The sequence below is a fragment of the Propithecus coquereli genome, unplaced genomic scaffold, assembly GCF_000956105.1.
Source record: "Propithecus coquereli isolate 6110/MARCELLA unplaced genomic scaffold, Pcoq_1.0 Scaffold566, whole genome shotgun sequence".
NCBI lineage: Eukaryota > Metazoa > Chordata > Mammalia > Primates > Indriidae > Propithecus > Propithecus coquereli.
In genome coordinates, this window is record NW_012151574.1 from 667,922 (window position 1) to 688,435 (window position 20,514).

General features: G+C 42.8%; 1 pseudogene; it reads left to right on the plus strand.

Annotated features, from left to right (window-relative positions):
- Positions 1 to 3,546: 3,546 nt before the first annotated feature.
- Positions 3,547 to 8,503, plus strand: LOC105821235 (annotated as a pseudogene).
- Positions 8,504 to 20,514: the final 12,011 nt, after the last annotated feature.

The following is a 20,514-nucleotide window of genomic DNA, read 5'->3' on the forward strand; positions in this document are numbered from 1 at the left end:
CAGGCTGGCCACAGGTTAACACTTGTCTGCTCCTTTAACTCCCCAATGCAAGTTCATTAGAAGCGAGGCCGCTAAGTAGCCACTGCAAGAGTGTGTCATGAACCCTTTCTGGGGAGAAGCAGGGAGCAGCTTCTTCTAAGCTCCTTCTCTGCTGCTTCTAGGGGATGAAGTCCCCTGACAGTCCTTGCAAAAAAAAAAAATGGGCAAAAGACCTGAATAGACATTTCTCCAAAGAAGTCATAAAAAGAGCCAAAAGATGTACTAAAAATGCTCAGTGTCACAAACCACCAGGGAAATGCAAATCGAAACCACAGTGAGATAGCACCTCACCACAGTCAGAATGGCAATTATCAAAAAGACAAAAAATGAAAAATGCTGATGAAAACATGGAGAAAGGGGAACTCTTATACCCTGTTGGTGGGAATGTAAATTAGGATAGTCATTATGGAAAACAGTATGGAGGTTCTTCAAAAAGTTGAAAATAGAATTACCTATACAATTCAGCGATCCCTCTAATGGATGTATTAATATATCCAAAAGAATGAAATCAGTATGTCAGACAGACATCTGCACCATCATGTTTATTGGAGCACTGTTCACAGCAGCCACAGTATGGAATCAAGCTAAATGTCAACCAACAGACAAACGAAAAAAGAAATGTGGTATATAAACACAAAGGGATTCTATTCAGCCATAAAAAAAAAAGAATGAAATTCTCTCATCCATGGCAACATGAATGACACCTTGGAAAAACCGTTCCTACAACACATTCAGTAATCAGAAAACATTTAAAACTTCAAATTACATGTACGGAAATAATAGCCGATTTTCAATGAAGATTTCACTGAAATTATTGCCTCTACCCTTTTCAGATAGCAAAATCTGGTTCAAAAATACGTGTGTAAAGAATAGAAAAGAGAGATGGAGAGCATAGGATGGAAATAAACTCATTCTTTGAAGAGAATGTCCACATTAAGTGTAAAAATTCCAAAAAAAGTCCTGGTAGCTCCAGCGTTTGCTAGAGTTCCTGTGCTCTAGCACAGAGTCCCTCCTACTGAGAATATCTCACATGACTGGAGCACATTTGTCACAGTGAATGACCAGTATTGGAACACTACTATTAGCTAAGGTCATAGTTAATATGCTTTGTTCGTGTTGCCTACATTGTTACCAGTGCCCTTCTTGTTCCAGGATCCCATCCAGGATAACACCTTTCATTCACTTCTCGTGTCTTCTTGGGTTCGTCTTGGCTGTGACATTGTCACAGACTTTCCTTGTTTTTGAAGACCTGGACAGTTTCAAAGAGTACTGCTTAGCTGTTTTACAGAATGTCCCTCAATTACGATTTGTCTGATGTTTTGCCGATGATGAGGGTTTGGTTATGGGTTTTTTGGAGGAAGACCACAGAAGTAAAGTGCCCTTCTTATCACATCCTATCAAGGGTACCAACTTCAACATGACTTCTTCTTGATGATGTTGACCTTGATCCCTGGCTGAGGCAGTGCTGCTCAGTTTTCATGCTATAAAGTCACCCTTTTCCCCTCTCTTCCCATACTGCACTCTCTGGAAGGAAGTGACCATGCACAGTGACATAAGGAAAAGTAACTACATAAATTATTCTATATCAGAGATTTGTCTATCCTCCTTCATTAATTTGCTTATTCAATTGTCTATTGACATCAGTGTGTTCTCACAGGGATTTACTGTATATTTTGTGTTATAGTTTGTTTTGTTGCTCAAATGACAAGAAGGAAACATTTCAATGTTAAAAGCCACAATTCTCACTAGAGATATGACTTATGTCAACACCATATGCCACAGCAAACACTTTTATGAAGAAGAAATACAAGACACGCAAGGAGATATAGATGAATGAACACTCACAATACAGGAATTAACACACTATCTTAGTACAAGACAGAACAAATGGACAAAAAAGAAACCGGATTTACAAGTCCAGGGCACAAGTCACAGATTTAAATGCTTGCATCAATAAAACTGAAATACTGAAAACAAATAAATCAAATATTCAACACAAAAAAAACTTAGAAAAGGACAGAGTAAACCAAAGGAGAGCCATAATAAAGACAAAAGCATAAATACATTCAGTAAACACTAGATATAATTAATGAACATAAATCTTACTTGCTAAAAGAATTTACAAAGTAGACAAACTACTAGTTACTGTATCCGAGATAAAAAGGAAGCATAAATAAATAAAAGATGATACAGGAATTGAAATAGAAAAAAAAAATCCTGAGACTCCTTTGCAGACCAGCTTCCTTTCCCTCCTCCTGGCTGCTGTCCCGACCACCACGGTCCTGAGGATGGTGAGCCTGAGCTCATCCAAGGGACAGGGGTGCTGGTTGTCACCTGCCTGAGTGTGGTTTGGGTGAGGGCTGAGACAGCCATTTTCATTATACACACCAGGGGCTGTAATTTTCAAGGTTCATGGTGAATAATGTTTCAGCTTTATTAAACAAGACTGCAAACAAACATCATGAGCATTAAGGGGCAAATTAAATAACTGGTCTGCTCTACCGTTCAGAAAAGATTTATCTTAATTTTGAACTGGTACTGAGAGGCCAGGTCAGGACACAGCTAAAGGAGAGCAGTGCAGATGCAAAGAGGAAAGAAACAGGCTTCTTTGTATCATTTTGTCCTATTTTTTTTTTTTTTTTGGCTGTAAATGGACAAATACTGCCATCCTACCCTGAGAAGGGTATGGTTACCCCGAGGGATGAGGCTTTCGGTCACACCACCAGGAAAGCTACTGAGAGTAGAGTTGAGGGTAGCTGAGGACAAAGGGACTTCAGAATGAAGAGACGAGGAGGGTGATGATGAGGACCAGGTGCAGCCCTGACACCAGCTGCAGAGGCTGGGGCTGTTGCGTGCCCCAGTCCCCTCTGTCTTGTAGGGTTTCCCACAGAAGGAGAGCGCACCAGAGCCCTGGAGAAGCTGTTCCCCACTGTGTGCAGAGCCTGGATCCCAAAGCGCCAGGGGAGCACTGTGGCTGGTGGGGACAGATGCTGCTGAGAGCCCCCCTCAAGGAGCACCTGGTTGCCCAGCTGTGTGGAATATTGTCAGCTGACCGCTTCCAGTTGGTGCTCCTTCAGCACTTCCTGAGTGTTTGGGGTCAGATCACAGAGAAGCCAGAGCCCCAGCCAAGGGTGGAGTGAGGCTGGGGTACAAAAGTCTATCCTGTTCTACCCAATGGAGGACTCCTCTGATGGAAAATCCTTGCTCCAGAGCTCCCTGCTGGGCTGGCAGGGATGTGGTCAGGTCAGCGTGGTGACAGCTCCCTCTGCCCAGTCCTGCTTCCTCCTCTCCTTCACTTTCCCAGGTCTGACCTCACAATGAAACTTGCACCCTTAACTGTCTCTGCTTCAGCTTCCTGGAGAGCCCAAGCTGCAAAAGAACCCAACCCAACCCAACCCAGGTCACAGAATAATGGGAAAGCTGATGATTCACGCTCAGGGGCATTGTAAGAAATAAGAGCATGCAGGCAGCGTGATCACAGCAAGAACCACCTTCAGCAACTGTGTGATGTGGACACTGCTGCTGCGGTCCTGGACCGTCATCGCTGCCACTGCCACTGGAACGGGATGTAGCTGCGGACAACAGCCCTACCTTGTGCTGGGAGAGAACGCCCCTTCATCCTTGCTGCTTTGGGTCACTCCAAGGAGATCGAAAGTGCCAGGTGGGGGCATCGCATTTGCCGAGCATATTAGTAGAGCCCAGGTATCAGGGGTGAAGGAAATTGACCCTCTGGTCTGCTCTGTATCTGCCGTAGGAGGCCAGCTGTGTCACTCATCAAGTCTCAATAATGACCTCAAATAGGGAGGTCCCAAAACATAAGACAGGAGTTCCACAGACAAGGCAGTCAAAGCACATAACTATCCCCTACACTGTGGATTTTCACAGGATTCCAGTCTCCTCGTGAAACTTCAGGCGCTCCCCAACTTGGCAGGTGCAATGGGAACGGCACAAATGTTGCCACCTGTGGCAATAGAAGGCCACACTCCTTAATCACCATGAGAATGTCCCCAAGAATGTGCTTTTTCTTGTTGGGAGAGATATCCAGAGACCTATTTAATAGTTTCTCTACCAGGAGTAATTTATTTTACAAGGTCATCTTTAATGGGCCTCATCCACTTCTCTGCTCACATTTTAATCACAGGTTATACCCTCAGCTCCTCCACACGAGATGATACTTTGTCCCCCTAGCCTTCTGCTTAGTGCTTCTATGTGCACACTCATTCCTGAATCCTGTCCCACATTCTTTTTCTCTCAAATCACAACAGGGCACACCACTGCTTTCTCCAGGCACATAGATCCCACATCTGCCCAGCCAACATTGCCAAATTGGACACCACTTCCACTCCCCTCTTGGAAGTAGATGTCATAGCCATCGATGCCACTGCTGCAGGAGAACGTTCTCACTGCATACTATCTCTGCATCTGCTGCTATCGCCTGTTCTCAGTCCATCACTCAGCATGTGCCCCTCACTGTTAGAACCCGTACATGTGCACGTGTCATGGCTGCCAAGAAGGCAGGGAAGCAGGCAGGTGGACTTTGCAGATTCTGCAGGAGTCATGGCTCAGCCTCCCACTCCCAGGTCTGACATGGTGGGGAACTCCGTGGTTACAGGAATGGTGTTTGTATGCTTAGAAGCCAAGACATGAGACCCTTCTCATCCCATTGTGAGCACATGAACAGCTACTGTGCACCCCCATCCTTCACTGTGTGTTCCAGCCCCAGCCTCTGGCCTGCACATTACCCAAGTGTGAAAAGCAGTGGAGATTGAAGGTGGTAGCAACCCAAGGCCTTTGGCTGGATTCTCTAATCCACCTACTGACTTATAATCGCAATTATGTCTCCAGATGGAGTGGTGAGGAGAGATTAAAAATGATGGGACATATGAGAAGTTCTGCAGCTTCATGATATTTCTGAAATTACCCAGAGATGCTAGAATGGTAACTCACACGCAGAATGGGCAGTGCAGTCAAGAAACATATGGTTACTGGGGACAGCTCAACTAATGCCATGCTTCTCCTAGAGACGTAAGCTCTCCAGCTAAGGAGATTTTGTTCAGACTGGAATCCCTGATGTCATATTTGCAGACTCTCTGTGTACCCAGGGGCTTAACAAAGGGACAATCTTTGGACAATTTTTGGCCACTTCAAAGGCCCCCTTTGTCCAGAATTTCCTGGGATGGGGAGACTCTGTTCTAAGCAGCCATGTGTGACTACCCCCAGGAGTCCAGAGTGACAAGGGTCAAGCACAGGCACTAGGTGCCTTGCAGCTTGTAACGGGTGCCCTGAGCCACCTTTTATTGAATTGGAAGCTGGAAATCCCCTCTGACATAATCCAGACAAACACCCTCATCTTGCAGATGGGAAAACTGGAGTCCAAGGGAGCCATCAAAGTCCACTCTAGGAGACAAGGGCAGAATCGGGGGTGGGAACTACCTGTCCTGATACAATGTTATTCTCTTTCCACAGGACGTTGACCAAGGCAGGAGGATTCAGTAGCCTTTCAGGAAAGACAGGTCGATGGAGTCATTTGGCATCAGCCAGAAAGCACAGTGATAGCTGCAATTTCAGGGTAATGGAATGACCCAAGCTGAGTGTGGGATCAAAGAAAGATGTGGGTTTGGGGAGGCCCTGAAGATGAAAGGAACTCGACTATAAACTGACACTCCACAAAATGCCAACCATGCCACCAACACTTGGTATCCTCATTTACACTGATAACTACATGTTCTTTCTGCTCCTCTCACAAGTTCACTCCTCACCTGGTAGACATCTATGCTAAGATTCCTGGAGCCTTTCTCACAGCAAGATGGATCCTAATAGACCAAGATACTCATTTTACAATAACTGAGACAGAGACCAATGGCAGATGGAAAATGACCAAAATTAGTAGTGGGAAACGTCTCATAGCCAAAAAGATATAAAAAGACAGAAAGTAACCATGTATTTGTTTGAACTTGCTTTTCTTTACTTATGGGTGAGGTTATATTTATTTTCATGTTTGTATTAGCTACTTGCATTACTTTTTCTATAAATTATATATGCATGGTCCACGATAATTTTTCCATTAGAGGTTCTGCTTTTTATTGTGTTGGAAGTGCTCTTTTAATACTATAGAATATATTTATTCCCATCATACCTGTTTACTCATATATTTCCAAATTTCTCAGTTTTTCTTAATGTATGATTTTTCCCTACAAATGTTTATTACTTGTATGTGGTTAATGATATCAATTGTCTTCAGAATGTTATCTCCATGTCAGTATTCTACTAAACTTCACTCAGGTTTTCTTTCTTTTTTTTTTTTTTTTATTTCAGCATATTATGGGGGTACAGATGTTTAGGTTACGTGTGTTGCCCTTGGTTCCCCCCCTCAAGTCCGTGTTTCAAATATGTCCATCCTTCGGGTAGAGTTCAATCTTTATGTTTAAATCCTTGACCATCTAAAACTTACATTTTGAGATAATGGGTGAGGTAGAAAATCAGTATTTCCCCCTGAACTGCCGACAAACTATCTCAATATTATTTACTGAATTATCCTGCACTTCTCTGGTGATGCAGAATTTCACCTTTATTGTTCATTAAATTCCCATTGGCATTGAGTTTCTCTTTGCTTCCATTGACATGTGTGTGTTTTCCCTCACCAGTACTGTATGTTATAATTACGTTTACGTACTTCATGATAAATTTGGTGACACTAAAACGTGTCATAGATAACTCCCTCTCCCATGACAATTTATCAACAACATTTTCCTGGAAATTCTCCAACGTTACATTACTAGCTGGTATGTTCGATTTCAATAATCATTAGATTTGCTGTCATTGAACTGCCAACCTCCTCTTCAGTGCTTACCACCAGAAATCCACTGTTTTCAAGAGTGCCTTTAACCTGGAAATATCTCACACTATGTTTCAAATAAAGTCACTTCCTTGGGGAGAACTTTGGAGCTCTCTGTTCTTATAGTCTGCATCTCACTCCTAGAAAACCAATGAGCTACTTTCTATGGAGCTGCTTTGGAGATAGTGGTCCATTTCTCTCAGAGTGACAGTCCTGTTTTAGAAGCAGGGTTCTGGGCATAGCAGTGGCCTCCTGTATTGTTGGCATGCATTCACTGACATGAAAACTCTGCCCTATAAGTGAGCTGTGCCAAGGGCTATGGGAGTCCCAACATTCTTGACCTGCAGTGCCTGTGGTAAAGCCTCCACCTTACAGGTGGTGTTGGGTGGAAAAATGGAGCCCCTACCTCTTGGTCACACTCACCTGGAATTCAGCCTCTCCAACATGACCTGGGAGTGGGGTTGAGAGATGCTGGCAGCCTTTCCCTCCTGTAGAGCTATCATAACCCTTGATAGGGAGATAGGAGGTCAGAGAATCCCCATTTCTTGGCCAAGAGTGGAGTTCCCATCATGCTGAGCTAGGGGTGGTGACTATGTAGTGGGTTGTGGCTCAAATGATTTAGACCTTCACTGTTCTTTGGAGGGTCAGTAGATTTTAAAAATAAATGTATGCCTCTTAGGACAATTGCCAGAGACTTCCAATGACTATTTTTAAAAAGAGCTTGTATTGATGACGGTTGTCTGGTCCGGGTGGTTCTATGGAGCTCCTCACACTCTTATTCTAGAACAAGAGTTACCAAGTCAGATGACTAATGGCTCAACTTACAATAACTAGAACTGAGGCCATAGATAAAAGGAACTTGCCAGAAATCAGTCTCAGAGGTCAAAAGGGAATTATATTCTTATCGACCTGCATTTCTTTAACTATGAATGAGGTTATAGTTGACTTCATACATGCATTGACTGTATTACTAGTTCTCAAAATGACTACATCTCTTCATCTCTGACATTTACTTTTCTATTGGAGGATTTTTTATTGTACTGAAGAAATTTTTAATATGATCATGAATTCGTCCTTTATCTGACACATGTTCATTGATAATTTACAGTTTGTATTGTCCTATTCAACCTGAACAGTAGGTAGATAACAATGATCATGACTGGGAACAAAAATATAACCAATATGATTTGAATGCACGACATGAAATGAGAGAATCAGCACAACATCCAGCTAGAAAACAGGAACCACTCAACTGTGAACAACAAGGCAGACAGAAGTATGCATCTGAAGACCATTTTCATACCTGCACAGAAGGTGGATGACAGTGATCATAATGGGATACTAAATCCTGATCAAGATCAAGGGAATTATCTAGAAGTAAAGGGACTGCCAGGCCAACATCTAAACACAGAAGAAAGTCCACTGGATCATGGACCAAGGAAAGAACAAACCCCACTCTAGCATGAGCAATAGGGTGAGCCACAAGATGGATCCCAAGGCAGTTTTCCTATCCAAACTGAAGAGTTAGTAGATGACTAAGAACAAAACAAGAGTCGAAATTCTAATTAAGATGAAGAGCATGACCAAAATGAAAATAAAATGTCAGGGAAACATTCAAGTACAGAATAAGTCCTCTCTGTTATGTACACTAAGACCAAACCAAAGATGGATCTTAAGACATTTCTCCTATCCAAAATGATCCTGGGGTATACAACAAGAATCAAGACCAGACACAAAACCCCAACAAGTTCAAGGGCATGGCCAAAATGCCAATGAAATGCCAGACCAATATCCAAGTAGAAAAGAAAAACCACCATGGGGTACAAGGCAGACAGCAAGATAGATCCCAATGCAGATTTCATATCCACATGAAACGGTCAGTAGATGACAAGAATCAAAACCAGATACAGAATGTCTTTTTTTCCTTTGGGTAGATGCCCAGTGATGGGATTGCTGGATCAAATGGTCATTCTACTTTTAGCTCTTTGAGGCATCTCCATATTACTTTCCACAGAGGTTGTGGAGCCCATTCTACTAAGTGAAGTATCAAAAGAATGGAAAAAGGAGCACCACATGTACTCACCATTAAATTGGTATTAACTGATCAACACTTAATTGCACACATAGTAGTAACATTCATGGGGTGTCGGGCATATGGGAGGGGCAGGGAGGGATGGGTATATTCACACCTAATGGGTGGTGCGCACAGTGATGGACGTGCTTAAAGCTCTCACTCAGATGGGGCAAAGGAAATATATGTAACCTAAACATTTGTGCCCCTGTAACAAGCTGAAATAAAAAAAAAACAGATACAAAGTCCTAATCAAGATCAAGGGTATAGTCAAAATGCAAATGGAATGCTTGGCCAATATCCAAGTAGAGAACAAGACTTACTCTATGGTGGATAATAAGACTGTACCAAGAGGGATTCCAAGAGAGGTTTAATATTGTAATTATAGAGTACAGAGATGACAGTGATCATAACTGCATACAAAATCCTAACCAAGATCAAACACCAATATCTATGTAAACCTGTCACTCATTCACTACCTGAACAGTAGGACCAGTATCAAGGTAAGTTTCTTGTTAAATAGGGGAGATATTAGTATCTGTCCAAATGTTTAGAACTGGCACATGGGGACTCCCCAGGACCATGTGGGATTGATAACTCCTGTCCACACCAATGGAAGCTCTGTATTACAAGCTGTGGGAAGATGAGCACCATTCCCTGATGAGGACAGCACCTGGTAGCAGCAGAGAAGGATGCCTGGGCTATCACTGGGTCCTAGAATTCCTATCCTTAGTGGAATATTTCTCAATGATATATTTTGTGCACACCTATCAGATGAAAGTCTTTTTGAGCATGCACCAACTCTGTATGCATATTTGTAGATTTATGACATACTCTTGTCAATGTTTATACTTTAGATTAGTAAACTTTAGTTTCTTTCTTATGTTGGTATAAAATATTATAGCAGTTAATATTTTCCTTCTGCACACCAATGCATGTTCTTGCATCCCTGTTATGGTTCAGCTATCCTTCCTCACAGACCACAGGCCCAAGGATTAGCTATTCTTTCTCTCAGAGTACAGGACAGAGATGAGGAGAAAGAAAGATCCCTGTACATGACGTGGAAGAGGAGATGGAAAGGAAGGCACAAGAGATATTGAGGGAGCTCAGGAGCCCATTGGACATTTGCAATGTCAGCAGAGGGAAATTGAATCCCTGAGAAGGAAAATGATGCATCCCTGGCCCCTTTGCAATCAGTAACACAGCACCTGAAGAGAAGGCTCCAGCTCGCAGTTAGTGGCCTGGCATTCTAACGTGCAGGGGCTGGGCCAGCTTGAGCTGAAGATGAGGGGGGAATACTTGCTTAAGGATTTTTGTGCCTATGTTTATGAGGGATTTGGGACTGTAATTTAATTTTTTTTGATGTCTTTCTCAGATTTTAGTATCAGAATTATCCTAGACTCATAAAACAAGTTGAGAAGTATTTTCTCCCCTTCTGTTTTCTTAAAACGTTTGTGTAGAATATATGATTTCTAAATGTTTGACAGCGTTCACTTGCGAAGCCACCCGGACCAGGAGTTTTCTTCTTGGAAAGATTTTTAATTACAAATTCACTTGCTTTAACATCGAAATTGACTTTTCAGTAAAGAGCCAGGTAGTATAATCTTTCAGATATTACGTGCCTTGAGATCTTTATCACAACTCCTCATCTCTATTACTGTAGGACAAAGGCAGTCATATATAATACTTACAAATGGATGTGGCCATATTCCAATAAATCTCATTTACAGAATCAGAAGTGGTACCACTATGAGATTAGTGCTGACCTAGTCTCATAGGCCAGGAATCAAAGTTCCTACTGAGGTTTCAGTGAGCTTGTTAAATGTGCAGAATAATGCTTTTCATCAAAATTGTAAAGTTTCTGGCCTCAGCCTAGGGTTTGTTTGCATTGTTTTGTTGCTAATTATTTGCTTAGTAACTTACTTGGATTGATTTTGTAAAGTCTGTACGATTTGTCTTGTGCAGCCCTTGAAATCTTGTTCTGTTAGCTTAGTAGTCAACTGATGATTGGACAGAGATGATCTTAAATGCTATAAAGCAGTAAGTCACCTGGACTTTTCCAAGGGGTTCTGTGTATGTGTTGAGGCATATTTTCAACATTACAGCAGACAGTTTACAAGACTAGCTTAGCCTTCACTTCCTGCTTGCAAAGAGCCTGAAATTCATACAGAGGAGAGTTATGTGGCCCTTCTCAGGTCTTTCCTTAGCATGTGCACAGCACTGAGACAAATGTGCAACCCTATGCAGGTGTGGAACCTTCCAGATTCCCACAAATATGACAAAGATTTCCAAAAGTTCCTGGATATCTCATGTCCCACTTTTTCCTTTTTTGTTTTTTGGTCATCTCCAATTGATTTCACTGTCTCAAGCAGTTGTGATGTCCAAAAATTGCCCCAGGGACAGCATTGCCCACACAGAGCAAGCCCTAATTTGGGTAAGATAAATACCTGCTCTGACAAAAAACCTTCTATGATAAAGACATCTGCACCCGAATGTTTATGGCAGCACAATTCACTATTGCAAGGATGTGGAAAAAATTCAAGTGCCCGTCAATTCATGAGTGGATTATTAAAATTTGGTATATGTATACAATGGAATATTACTCAATCATAAGAAACGACAGTGATCTAGCACCACTTATACTTTCCTGGATTAAACTTAAGCCCATTAGCCAAAGTGAGGCACCACAAGATTGGAAGAATGGGCTCCACTGGTACTCGCCATCAAATTGGTACTAACTGATCAACACTAGGGTGCTCACATGGCAGAAATACTCTCCAGGGATTAGGGAGATGGAGGAGTAAACCCGCGATTAAAGGACACGGGGAGCATTGTAGGAGGGAAGGGCATGCCTCTAACCCTCGCTTGGGTGAGGCAAAGACATAAAGTGTAACCATAAAGTGTAACCATAATATTTGTACTCTCATAATACCCTGAAATAAAAAAAAAAATACCTGCTCTGAGAAAGGAGCATTTTTAGAGAGCTGACATACAGGTGAAATCGGAACAATTTTCTGGAGATGGAGTTTTTGAGGGCAGAACGAGGAACTCAAAAACTAAGCTGCTGGTTTTCACAGCCACTGTCCGGCAAGTCTATTAGTTTTCAAGGCTACTGCACAGCTGGGGATGGGAGTAAGACAAGTCCTGTTGCCATGAAGCTCTCTGCTCTTGCTGATTTACCTATTTTTTTCTTCAATAAACACTCATGTATTGTTGCAAGCCTTTAGTTAAGTTCTAGAGTTCTGAAACGGTTGATTTTTACAAGCACTGTTAGCTATTCCCATCACTTTCAGGGAGATTTTACTCCCTCTTTCTGAAAGTGCTTCCCTTCTATAGAGGCTTGCTATCAAATTAAATAATTACACTTCTGATCCTGTGTCATTATTTTCTCTTTTATCATGAATAGATAAGTGATTTTTCACACATTCTACTGCTGAAATGAAGATAATAATACAATTTCCCCGTTTATTTTGTTAATAACATTTTTTCAATGACAATTTGGAATGTGAAACCAGCCATACATTTTTGAAGTGAACACCTACTTGTTCAGGATGTATCACCATTTTTTATAGGACAAAACTCACTGAGTAATATTTTGTGTTGGATTTTTCACTTTATATTTATAGCAAAATTAGCACATAGTTTTCCTTTCGTGTAATATCCTTGTCATGTTTTGGTATAATAAAATTGCATTGAATATCAAGATGCCTTGAAAACAGAATGGTCTTATGTTGATGTGTAGGGCTGCAAACAAACACTTTAAGAATAAAAGTGCAGACACTTTAACTTATTGGCATGTTACAACAATTAGAAAGGATTTTTTTTTTCTATAGTTAGACTGGAGCTCAGTGAGGACTGGCCCAGCCAGAACTAGAAGACAGCATCAAAATGCATAGCAAAAAGACACAAAGCCGGGATAGCCACAAGGTTGCACTAGAAAGAAGAGAAGGAGTGGTAGCACTCCTAGTAGGTATAGCACACCTAATCCGGAGAGCTTCTCCTCAGCATCTCTCTGCCTCCCACATAAGGTTCCACTTCTCCCACGTGCATTCATAAGCCTATTACTTATCGTTGTTTATATAGGTATTTTCTAAGTCAGCAAGCAAGTAGGAACAACATACACTTTTACAGGAGTGCGGAGAAAGCCAGAATGGTTTTCTGGTATGGGGTTCACATTCCAAAATGGCCTCATTAGACCTTTTTTTTTTTTTTTTTTAAGATTTCTTCATTAGACTTTTGACTTTATCAAAATATGAAATTTCTGTATAGTCATGGAGATATAAAGACAGGAGTTAAAGGAGAAAACATTAATCATGCGACTGAGATTTATGTGCCTGTAGTGCACATTGAATTGACATCTTCTAGGAATCTAGAAATTATCTTGCTAATACCGCATTATTTTGCTTTTTCTTTGTGGCTGAGTGTGTGACTCAAATGTGAATGTGTGGAGAGTAAACACCTCAAATATACTCATATCTGAACACTTGGGAGGGGTGTTCACTTGGGAGGGGTTTAAATTGTTCTGGATTCACAGTGGGAAGTGTGGAGTTGGTCAGACTGGATGCATGTCCTGGGAAAGACAATTCCCTCCTATCGCCTCAAAACCGCTGTATAAAGTAAGAACAACGAAGGGCCAGGCCAGCCCTACGGTACCCTGAAAACAGCACAGTCCACTGGGCTCTAAAAAGTGACATCCCAGAGGTCATTTCACATTTCCTCTTCTGGAGGGTGAAAGGAAACAGCTAGGACTTCCAGGTCAAGTTGAGGCACTTCCGACATAGTGCCTGGAGAACCACGGTTCCCCCTGCTGGTGGGACCCAGAGCAGATAGAAACAGGTCCAGCCTCTAAGTGCACCCACACACTTTTCTTGCATTATGAAGCTGAGCAGCCTCTCCCTGCTCACTGTGACTGTCCTCCTTTGCCTCCACATGGCCCAGCCTGGAATCCGGAAGAGTCTGGGTAGGGCTCAGGTATTTTGTGTATGGTTGGGGTTGGGTAATATCTCCTCTGAGAAGTCCCTGCAGCGAGCTGGCCCTGATTCCTGGAAGCGTCGCATCAGTGCCCCCAACTCACCTTGTGGCATTTTTTTCCAGCTGAGAAGAAACCTGGATATTGCCCAGAGTTTGCTCTTTCCTGTCCTTTAACTTTGTTTCCTTCGTGCTTGAGAGATAAAGCTTGCCGGGGTGTCAAGAAGTGCTGCTACTACAGCTGCAAATATCAGTGTATGGACCCGTGGTGGACTTTGGACTGAGGTGAGCAGCCTCAGGTCTGCAGGTCTTGCTGTGCCCCTGAAACCCTCCTGCAGAACCATTTGTCTTAGAGGGAATTGAGAACTGCCCGGGCCCCTGGAAATCATTGCAATCAGAGCTTTTAAATTGGATCGGGCCGGAGATTTGCCTGCAGGACAGTAAAGAGAAAGATCCAACAGGCCCTCTTTCTTAGAAAATGGCACCATTTATTTCATATCTCGGGCATCACATTTCTCCTCTGTATAATGGGGACATTTGAACAAGATTATTTCCAAGCTCCAACTGTTACTGAATTTTTATTATTATTATTTTCAGTCCCTCCCCCCCCTTTTTAAGTTTATAATAATGAAGCACTTTCCTATTTATGTTCAAATTGTAAGGTAAGGGGTTATAAGATTTTAATTCCTAGGATGGTGTGTCTAGAATCCCTGGTCCCCAGTGTCTGATTCCTTGGCAGCACATCTCAGTGCTCTTGGGAGGAGAATACCTGGCAGGATACAGGCAAGGCTTAAGAACACAAAACCATGTCTGTTGCACAGTTTGCACCTTCCTGTATCTCTGCTTGTCTCTTCTTTCTCAAGGTGGAAACCTCTTTTTAACTAGGCCTGAGGAGACACTGGTGCTACAGGCTCAGACATGGATAACTGGTCTCCAATTCTTCCATGCTCCTCCCAGGCCCAAGGCCTGCTTTTGGCAAGAGTTAAATGCTTACTAATATAACAACAAAACAAAGAAATAAAGCATCATCTATTTGAAACTCCATGAAAATCTCTAAGTCTGCTCGATTGATCTCTCTCTCTCTCTCTCTCTCTCTCTCTCTCTCTTCCCCCTTTATGGCTTTTCTCTTACAATCTGAAAAAAAAGGTTGGGGTTACTCTTTCACATTTAGTTTTTGTCAATTCCTGCACATTGATAAAATCCTGATGTATTTCTCTCTTTCAATATCCCCTGACATTCAGATTCTCTGATGGTCAGATGCAAGGGCATTTTAGAGTCAAATGTTCTGTTTAGATCCAATGAGGGTGGCACACGTTATCCTGAGATGGAAAAACAAGCTGTTTTTGCTACAGTTTCTCTGACACTGCTGCTGGTGGCCTTTCCGCTTGTTGCAGTATTACAATCTGGGACAGGATTTGGGACTTTGGGCTGGATGTGAGGCAGACCATACCTTAGTTCTAGATATCTTTAAGGACCTAAAATTGAGACCATGATAAATTAGGGAAAGGAAATCTTCTCTGTGGTTCAGCCTAGCTACCATGACTCTTATCTTTGGAGTTGAGCCCCTAGTCCACCTAATATTGAAGTGTGATTAGCTATGAAATTTCTCACTTTATAACTCTCTGCCCTAGTCTTCCTTAAGGACCCCTAAGGTAGCAGAGTTCTGGGAAAATGATCTTCCATAATTTTATTTGTTTGTGACTAATATCATAAACAAGTTGTGAAAAGATATTCCTTAGCATGTTTTAAGTTGACATCTAATATTTTTATCACAAGTGATAGTTGCAAGTGATAAAATTTTAGATATATGATGAATATTTTAATTTAAATAAAAAGAGTACCTTACTCTTTTTAATGTTTCTAATGGAATCTAATCACCACCTTCATTTGTTCATAGTATCTATGAAGGGGGAAAATGTATGTTCTTTTCCCTATCTTCTTCCTCTTCTCCTCTTTCTTTTCACTTCATTTCCTGAACTATTCAAACCAAAACCATAGGTGGGTGAGTGAATTTGAAACCTCTGAAAAACAGATGCCCAGACAGGATCAGATAATCAAATGTGTATTAGGGAAAACGCCTGTGTGAGGAAATGCGAGGCAGCCAAATGGCCTGGAGAACCACCAGAGCATGATGCAGGGCTGATGCTGCAGGGTTGGGTAGTGGGGAGAGAAAAAGGGCTACAAGATTGAGAAAGTGTCAGCCAGGCTGAAAGAGGGCACTGGAACTGAAGTCCCCTATTGGAGAAGTCCAGCGTTTCAGAATAGGTCTGCCTTACTGTGTGGACAGCAGTCAGTCATTGGCTGGGAGCAACCTGTGGGAAGCATGGCCTCTGTGCAAACACAGTAGCATATGCAGAGGACAGTAGCTGGGGCATCTATCAATTACTCACCTTGAAACAGCAGGAGATCTGAGTGGTGCATTTCCATGCCTACCACTTCCTCTGCCTTGTGCCTCCCAGAGTTACTTCTCTGGTTAGTGGTTAATGTCAATTTGTTGGGTTCTTTTTGTTATCCAGTGTCTCATCCACTGTTGATCCTTCCTGGTGGGTATTAATATGTAATACAGAAATCTTCACACTAAGTGCCCACTTACATGTCTGTCCTCTTCCCCTACTCCAGACATCCTTGCTCCCAATTTTCTAGTCCTTTACTTTCCAAGCCCCTATCTTAAAATTTAGGTTTTAATATTATTTAGATATGGCAAAGCCAACACATCAGGAGATGACTGCCATTGAAAAGAGAGTTTGTTAAACTCACAGATCCCAAGAGGAGGGGGCAAACCATGCCATAGGGGCCACATAGGAAGCACCTTTGTCAGTCAAGAGGCAGAGAAAGTGAGGGGAAAATGTGGGCAAGAGTTTTTACTGTAGTTTCTGCAGGAAGGAATGGTGAGACTAATTAAGCATCTCAGAATTGGCTAGTTTGAATAATTTCAGCAGTCTCTGAGGCATAAGTGCTGCCTCTAGTTGTCTAATATTTGGCCAGTCCCAGGCTAGCCCTTGCAAACCTAGGACCCAGGCTATCCCTTGAAATCCTAGCCTCCAGGCCAGCACCCACACATCTAGCCCCCATGTTGGCTTCATTGGACCTAGGGTCCAGGCAGGTCCCCATAGCCCCAGGCTCCAGTCCAGCGCACATGGCTGTAAGTGTCTGGACAGCACTCACAATGCCAGGATTCAGACCAGCCCATACAGACCCAGGCTCTACAGCTGCCCCAGCACCAAGCCAGGCTCAGGCTCCAGGCCAGACCCTGTGGCCCCAGAAAACCCAGGGTCCAGAAAACCCAGGGTCCAGGCTTATTGCAGCAGACCCAGGATCTAGGTCCACCCCAGTAGATCCCAACAACAGTCCAGCCTTTATGCCATGCCATGCCGTATTGAGCATCCTGGACCATCCTTAAAGACCCAGGCTCAAAGTTAGACAACATGGACACAGGACTTTGGCCCACCCACTTGGACTAAGGCTCCAGGCTTGCCCCAGTAGACCCAAGTGCCAGGCCACTGCGAGCGCAGCTGAACTGTCACCGCTGCCACCATGTGGGAGGCCCTGAGTGGGGTGACAGCCAGCACAGCCACTGCCTTCAGATCTGGGCAGACTGCACACCATGGATCTATACCCTCCCATGCAGGTGTCTGGATGCTGTACCCTGAGTGCACCCTGCCCCACCCACACACCCTGCCCCATAGCTGCCTCAGCCTGCACACATGAACACCTCACCCCACAGCCCTGCTCCATCCCTCACAGGTGCCCTGACCCACAGGCTTCTCTATCCTGGGGTTGTGCTCCACCCTAAGCATGAGCTGTGACCTGTGGGACTGCTCTGCACCAGAGTCCTGCTCCAACCCACAGGCCCACTCCACACCACCCTACAGGCCCACTCTGCCCCATGGGCCTGCTCCACCCCTTGGGATCACGATGCCCTGCATGTCTGCTGCACCCTGCCTGTGCACCACACCATGTGTGTGCCTTGCCTCTCCCACATGCCCAGCACTTTGGCCACCCAGGTCTGCACACATGCACACCACACGCAGTGGACCTCCTCCATCCTGCGTGCATACCCCGTCTTGCTAGCCAGCCCCATGTCACTGCACACCTTGCACTAGGGGCTGGCCTTGCCACAGTGGCCGGGTGACAACCACAGGGGAACAAGGGAGATGCAGCAGAGCAGCAGTGTTAAAGGCTCACAGTGCACCCGCGCCTCTCCTGTCTGGTCAAACTTCCAGAGTAGGACCCAAGCATCCCATCCAGGGACCCATCCCTATTTTCACTGGGCAACAGAGGTCCCAGCAGAGGAGAACAGGTGTACCATATCTGCTATCTGTTTTGAGCTGAGAGAAGCAGCCCCAAAGGAGAAGGAACCAGCATAAAAACTCTGGCAACAGTAATCCTAGCACTCTGGGAGGCCGAGGCGGGAGGATTGCTCGAGGTCAGGAGTTCAAGACCAGCCTGAGCAAGAGTGAGACCCCATCTCTAATAAAAATAGAAAGAAATTAGCTGGACAACTAAAAATATATAAAAAAAATTAGCCGGGCATGGTGGCGCATGCCTGTAGTCCCAGCTACTCGGGAGGCTGAGGCAGTAGGATTGCCGGAGCTCAGGAGTTTGAGGTTGCTGTGAGCTAGGCTGATGCCATGGCACTCTAGCCAGGGCAACAGAGCAAGACTCTGTCTCAAAAACAAAAAAAACAAAAAAAACACAAAACTCTGGCAACATGAAAAAACAGGCTGTCTCAACATCCACAAAGGATCACAATAGCTGTCCAGTAATGAATTCCAATCAAAAGGAAATCGTTGAAATGACAGATATGTAATTCAGATTACAGATGGAAAGTAAGATGAATGGAATTGAGGAGATAGTAGAAAATCATCTCAAGGAAACCAAAAAAGTAATCCAGGACATGAATGAAAAATTCACTAAAGAGGGAGATAACATCAGAAAAGCGATAACAGAACTTAAAGAAATGAAAGAGTCATTTAGGGAATTTCAAAATACAGCAGAAAACCTTAAAAATAAACTAGACCAAGCAGAAGAAAGAATTTCAGAGCTTAAAGACAAAGATTTTAAAATAACCCTGTCTGTAAAAAATGCAGAAACAAGAACAAAGAAAAATGAACAATCACTATGAGAAATATGGTATTATGCAAAGCAAGCTAATATAAGAATTATAGGTACCCCTGATGGAGAAGAAGAAAAAGTAATAAGCGTGGAAACCCTATTTGAGAGATTAATAGAGGAAAACTTCCCTGGTATCACTAAAGGTTTAGACATCCAGATCCAAAATGGTCATCAAACATCTGGAAGATTCATAGCAAATAGGACATCACCAAGACACACAGTCATCAGCCTGACCAAAGTCAAAGTGAAGGAGAAAATCGTACAAGATGTGAGAGGAAAACAAGTTACTTACAAAGTAAAACCCATCAAATTAACAGCAGACCTCTCAGCAGAAACTTATCAAGCAAGAAGAGATTGGGGTTCCATTTTTAGTCTTCTTAACAGAATAACTGCCAGCCAATAATTTTGTATTCTGCAAAACTAAGTTTCATAAGTGGAGGAAAAATAAAGTCTTTCACAGACGAGCAAGCACCAAGGGAATTTGTCACCACTAGACCTGCCCTACAGAAAATGTTTACAGTGCTCTATACATGAAACAGGACAATCAATACCCACCAGTGTAAAAACACCCGAAAGTTAAAGCTCGCAACTCATAAAACAGGAACCCAAGGGAGAAAACAAAGCAACTAAGTATCACTCAACTTGATGAACAGAACAGTGTCTCACATGTCAATACTAACATCGAGCATAAATGTTCTTAATGCCATATTTAAAAGATATAGACTGGCTGAATGGATGAAAAACACACCCCAAGTATATATTGTCTCCAATAAACCCATCTAACTCACAAGGATTCTCATAGACTCAAGGTAAAGGGATAGAAAAAAATATTCCATGAGAATGGAAACCAAAAGTGATCAGGAGTAGCTATTCTTATATCAGATAAAATAGACTTTAAATCAACAATGATTTTTAAAATGACAAATATGGTCATTATATAATGATAAAGGGAGCAATTCAGCAAGAAGATGTAACAATCCTAAATATATATGCACCTAACACAGGAGCTGCCAGATTCATAAAACAAATTCTACTTGATCTAAGCAAAGAAATAAACAGCAGCAGCATAACTTCTGGGGACTTCAACACTCCACTAGCAGAATTGGACGGATCATTGAGGTAGAAAATCTATAAAGAAACACTGGACTTAAACGGGACTCTAAAATGGATCTGACAGACATCTACAGAACATTCTACCCAAAACTGCAGAATACACATTCTTCTCATCAGCACAAGGGACATTTTCCAAGATAGATCATATGTTAGCCCACAAAACAAGTCTCAGCAAATTCAGAAAAACCAGAATCATCCCATGTATCTTTGCAGATCACCATGGGATAAACCTAGAAATCAATCTCAAGAGGAACTCTCAAATCTACACAAAGTCCTGGAAATTAAACAACCTATTGCTGAACAATTGTTGGGTCAATGACAAAATTAAGATGGAAATAAAAAGATTTTTTGAACTGAACAACAAACATGATAC